We start from the raw sequence: 6,486 nt of genomic DNA, 5'->3' as shown, positions 1-6,486 counted from the left end.
TCCTGACCCTGACAGCTGTGCACATCCCAGGCATGTCCCCTGCTGTGGAATGGTCTGCTTAGCCAGATGTGTTTCGAGGTTCTACAACAAACTGAACAGGTTCATCACCAAGACCAGGAATCCCTGGGCCTTCACAGTGGATGTTCTGGTAACTACATGAGATCAATTCAACCTGTTTTTTGCCTTCTCTGTAAAGCTCCTTCCTTACCTACTTTGTCAGATTGAGATGGAGGGCATTTAAGTGTCCCTTATTGAACTGGCCTAGTAGGATGTGGTACTTTGACATACTCAGGCTTCTGGCAGACTCACCATAGGCCCTCCCAGGAACATTCACATCTTCTGTACCATGAGCCAGTCCACCTCCTACTTTTCGGATGCTTTCTCAAATGGCTTGGCTGTTGAAGCCCTGGTATTGAGGGACAGAGGCCTATCAGATTTGATCTTCTTTCTTGAAGTCTGCCATCACATCTGGAAGGCCTGCTTTGCATGGTGCAAGACAAAGAAACTCAGTTCCAGGAAGTACTCCGTGAGACAAATTCTGTCTTTTCTCTAGTGTGGTCTGGATCAACATTTGGGCATGAGTACCTTTAAGGTAATTGTAAACCTTAGTGGGTTTTTTTTTTTAAATAATGTTATACTTACCTGCTCTATGCAGCCCCGATCCTCCTGTTCAGGGGACCCCCACCAGCTCTCCTTGCTCCTCCTCTTCTGTGAGTGCCTCCAAAGGAAGCCGCTTTCTATGGGGGGGTACTCATACAGGCTTGATCCCAAGCCATTCTATCTGCTTCTATAGACACAGACAGCGAGGCTCAGCCTGCCCCGCATTGATTAAAAAAATTCCAGCGCTCTATTGTCAAAACAGTGATCCTACTAAAAAATAAACAATTATTTTATATAGTCATTGTGTCTATACATTAGTGCTCATAAACAAAATGTTTACAATTCCATGCAGCTTCAGCTTTCTCTTCCCACTACTGGATATCATCTTTGTGAAGTACACCACATAAAAATTAGACTCTCACCAGATAACATGACCCATAGAACTCTGTGGGACATATAACACACAATGCAAGTAAAAGGTCAGCCACCTGATGTCACTCTCCTTCTCTCAGACTGACCTTCCAAACATCCATCTGTGTCCCAGGTCACTCCAGAAAATATTATGAAAAAACTAAGAGGTCCCATCCATAGTGTAGTAATTATTGCAATAAAATTAAAAAATAAAAATATGCTTACATGAAACTAATGTACAACAGATCTAATTATCATTATTATTAACAAAAGTGCAAATAACTCTTCCTATCAAGCCAGTTCACCACCGTGCAATACCCCACATGTGAACAGATTCTCACCAGATACTCAGAGCCTTGGATCTCAGTAGGTCTATAGGATCTTGGCCTGGTTTTGTTGGTTGCCCAGAAGTCACCCTATGAGGGATATTCCGCTATCTACCCTTCTTCTCAAGGTTGCCTCCCTCGTTGCTATCACCTCTGTGAGGCAAGTTAGCAGCCTTATCCTGTAAAGAGCTCTTTCTACAGAATGATAAGGTTGTCTTGGGTTCTAAGGTCTCTTTTCTTTCCGACGTAGTTTCTTCCTTCCACCATAACCAGGACATTATTCTTCCTTTTCTGTGTTCTACTCCAACACATACCATACTTGGAGGAGGGGATAATTTTCAGTTATACTCTGCAGACTAGCCCTTTGAGTTACAAAGTTCTGACCACTGCACTCTGTGTGTTAGACAGTCCTAACCCCTGCACTCTGTGTGGTTACCAGTCCTGACCACTACTCTCTGTGCAACAACCATTCCTGGCCCCTGAACTCTGTGTAAAACACACTGCTGACTTCTGCACATTGTGCGTTACGCACTCCTGAGTCATGAATAATGTGTGTTACACACTCCTGAGCCCTGTGTGTTATGGACACTTGAGCCCTGCACATTCTGCATTTTGCACTCCTGTCCCCTGCACTTTCTGCATTACACACTGTTGTCCCCTGCACTTTCTACAATACACACTCCTGAGCCTTGCACTCTGTACATTCTGCACTCCTAAACTGTTTCCAGAATGGTTGTACTAAAAGAACATTTAGCTATTCTGCACCAGATTTTGCCCCAGTTTTGCAGTTCCAAAGGGTCAAGGAGATCCAACCTTCATTTCTGAACTTATGAAATAGGTGAATGGGGCCTTTGCACATTTAAAATACAGTAAAGAAGCAAAAAAAAGTTTCCAGTAGAATGCAGGCCATTTTGTGTATGAGAACTCAGAATTCTTTGCGAAGCGTGAGATCCAGTATTGAAGTTAAAGATAGTGGTAATATTCTGTTCTTGGTGCTTTGTGGTGTTCTTGCAAGGTTTCCCATGCTGGGAAGGAGTGTGAGGTCAGAAAATGGTGTACATGAGTGAAGCCATGAGTAGTCTACCAGGCAACAGAAGAGAATACATATATGTACGGTATCTTTAGTCCGTTTACTGTTACCGACAAATGTCAAATGCATTGCAAATGCATTCAATGCACACAAAGTGGATTTATGTTGTATGTAGCTATTGAGGAATATATTTAAAATATATTTTTGTGTTCAGAGTTCAACTCATGTTCAGAGTTCACTTTCAAGCATTTTGCTCAAATCCATCCTGTGGAAAAGGAATTTGTGAAAAATTGGGCTATTCTGGTAGTGTATCCTGCCATTTCAGTTACTAATAAACACCCTACAATGCCTATTGATGATGTTTCCTTTTTTTTTTTTTTAGGGATTCTGTTGAATCCTCCTTTGTCTTTGCAGGTCCAGCCTTGCAGCTTGCAATAGCAGCCATGTCTTTTTGCCAGACTACAAATTGGGCAAAGAAAATTAATAAAGAATATGAACCCATATTTTAGGACTTCATTATCTTATGACAATTGCAACTGATGCCTTTGGTCTTATTGTTTTCAGAGGCTCACAGAATGTGATTCACCAAAGCTCTAGAATGTCTATTATTGCTGTACACATGTGTAAATGCTAAAAGCTTGGCTTGGTGAAGCTGCTAGTAAAAGATCTTCTACTCCTAGGGCTACTACCTATAGTCAGTAAAAGGGGCCTTTTTGCTCTCCACAGACATCGACTTTCAAACCAAGTTTGAACCCAAGATAGGCAATTTAACGGTTAGTCAAAATTCACTTCTTTACATCATTTTTGTAAAAATGAAATAAAAAGCTAAATGCACCATGATGATTTATTTGCAGGGCTAAAATATTATTATCCAGTACTTTCCACTAACGTAATGAGGGAAGATTGCATGTTCCTAGACCTAGAGAGTCTTGTGACTCATCTCAATAAAACTAGAACCCCATTCCCCTGCATCTCTTTTGCTGGCTTTACATACCAATACCATACCTACAAGTGGTCAGAAATTGGGAGAAATAAAGCACAACCACAATTTGTCAGTTACGTGATGTGATGCTGCCTCCAGTAAGGCTACTAGCCCACAAAAATTTATGGAAAATACACCCTGGAGCTGATACATGGAAGTAGCATAAGAAAGTCCTGTAGGACAGCATCATTTCTAGCATACCTATTTGTTTCCCCACTTCACAGATTCCTGCTTGTTTGAGCTGCATGGTATTGTCCAGTATAATTATAATGAGAATTTAAATAACTTAATAGACTTTTCCCACCTGCTTTGAGGGCACTATATATGTTGCCTGGGTGGATGCACTGTAGAGTTCAGTCTGTTCAGTGTTAACATGGTACTTAAAGTATTACCTTAATAATAAACTCTGCTCTTGCACTAAAAGAAGATAATTTGTATACGATTTCTAACATGTTTAAAAACTGATATCTGGGTCTATATTTCCACTTCTTCATGCTAAAAGACTTCACAACATACAGTGCATATGTAGACAGTTGTAGTCTATTTTCTCCACTGTAGGTGGCACTTGACCCAAGTGGTACCACAGCCTGGAGAGGAAGTCCAGGGCAAACATGGTTTATCTATGGCTTCCTAGGTCAATGGAGCAGCGTCCCAGTTGGCTACACTGTGGCCATGTGACCTTTGGTGGCTATCTTGGATCAGCAAGGTCTATTTAAATCCCTGCCCCAGGGGTTTGGCGAGCATTTTGCGTGTGCCTAATGTTGGGAGAGAGGCCCCACTTACTAGGGAAAGTAGCTAGAGGTAGTATCATGTACCTGGTGATGGAGGCCAATGGAGAGAGGGCTTCCCTTGCAGTTAAGTTCCAGACTCCCCTGAGAGTGGGACAGCGGGAGTCAGGCCCAAAGTGGCACAGGTTGCCTGTAGGAGTGCTGGTTGGTGGTCCACCCAGAAGCACAACTGATGTACGGAGATAGGTCTGCAGACAGGTGGCGCCTGTGTGAGGTATGCAAGCCCTTCCGGGATTTAGAGATTTACTGGATAGCCAGTTCAAGCCAAGGTCAGGTACCAGGTGGGAATCAGAACAGACGTAGTGTGATGGGATAGCCGAGGTCATACACAGAGGAGCGAGAGAGAGTATCCGTAAGCCAAGCTAAGGTCAGATCAGAGGTTAGGCAGAGTAGACAGGTCCAAGAGCAAGCCGAGACGGTATAAGTAAATCACAGGTCACAATAACGCAGGAAACAGGAACAAGGCACGGGGAGCTAGAGATCATCCAGCAACTTGCGGAAGTGATGAGCCTCCTTATAAAGGCCGTCTGGCACCAAATTTATTTGTAAAAAAATGTTGAAAATCATTTATCATTTTCCTTCCACTTCACAATTATGTGCCACTTTGTGTTGGTCTATCACATAATATCCCAATAAAATACATTTACGTTTTTGGTTGTAACATGAGAAAATGTGGAAAATTTCAAGGGGTATGAATGCTTTTTCAAGGCACCTTATATGAGAGATTTTTCCTTGCTTACCCAGTACAACATGGCTGCCATTTATTTAATTTGTTTGAGGACAAGCCTTGAGTTACTCTGGCTATTGGCAAGTTCTGTGTCCTGTGGAATATCTCTACAAAGCTCTTGTATTGTTTGACCTTGCTTTGCCTTGTCACTTTAGGAAAGGAAACAGAAGTAAATGTTTGATTGTTCATAGTTGATGTGTTCCTCCTATTATTCCATACAAACCATTTCTCATAGATGAGGTGCAGTACTAGCCACGCATCTGCTGGCCCCTTACATCCTGAACAGAAGAGTGCTGTTGAAAGAAGAGCGTGTTGTATGGGAGATGCTGAGCATCAGTTCATCCTCAGGGATGGCTTTGTTTATACAACATACAGAGGCAGGTGAGTTAAGCTTCAAACAGGTGTCCACCATCCAAACATTGCCTGATAAACAAAGACAAGCTGGATAGCATTGATCTTTCTGGGACAACTAATGCAGAAGAACCACTTTCCTTTAATAATGGTTGCTCTTTCTCTTCCATTGTTAAATGTTCTGTGCTGAAATAGTAATATCTGAACATAATAATGTCAATCCTTAGGAGTTTGTTTATCCAAGTTTATTAAAGCCAACTGTAGCCAAAATGTTTTTGTAGTCTTGTATAGATATGTAAGGTTTTCAAGTTTTAATGTGTGGGGGTGAGACACCAGGTCAGGTTATATTGCTGTCTGTATCCCTGCTGGGAAATGAGATGTGAGGGAATATTCTTGAATTGGGGCAGCTGTTCCTATGACAATTCTGTAGAATAACAATTCTAATCACTTACTAGATATTCCCCCTAATTTTCTCTTGTGTCTCCAGGACAGAAAGTGAAGAAAAATCTCCCCAGCATGACACAGGCAGCAAACAAAGGGGTTTTAATGCTTTCTTTAAATTAAAAATCTGACTTTTTATAAACTTTAGATGCTGTGTCCCATTTAGGGAGATGTAATGCACCCATCTGTGACCAGAAAGTCAAGGGAAATGCCCCTCAAAAGTATAACAATCCTGAAAGGGGTTCTATCCGCTTTCCACTTTAGGTAAAAAAAAAAAAAATTATATATATATATATATATATATATATATATATATATATATATATATACACACACACACACACAGTGGGTCAAAAAAGTATTTAGTCAGCCACCAATTGTGCAAGTTCTCCCACTTAAAAAGATGAGAGAGGCCTGTAATTGGCATCATAGGTAGACCTCAAGTATGAGAGACAAAATGAGAAAAAAAATCCAGACAATCACATTGGCTGATTTGGAAAGAGTTTATTTGCAAATTATGGTGGAAAATAAGTATTTGGTCAATATCAAAAGTTCATCTCAATCCTTTGTTATATATCCTTTGTTGGCAATGACAGAGGTCAAACATTTCCTGTAAGTCTTCACAAGGTTGGCACACACTGTTGCTGGTATGTTGGCCCATTCCTCCATGCAGATCTCCTCTAGAGCAGGGATGTTTTGGGGCTGTCGCTGGGCAACACGGACTTTCAACTCCCTCCAAAGGTTTTCTATGGGGTTGAGATCTGGAGACTGGCTAGGCCACTCCAGGACCTTGAAATGCTTCTTACGAAGCCACTCCTTCGTTGCCCGGG

This window comes from Staurois parvus, unplaced genomic scaffold (genome assembly GCF_062004578.1).
Source record: "Staurois parvus isolate SC_StPar_1 unplaced genomic scaffold, SC_StPar_1.0 ptg001158l, whole genome shotgun sequence".
NCBI classification, from domain to species: domain Eukaryota; kingdom Metazoa; phylum Chordata; class Amphibia; order Anura; family Ranidae; genus Staurois; species Staurois parvus.
Note: the sequence above shows the minus strand (reverse complement) of the source record.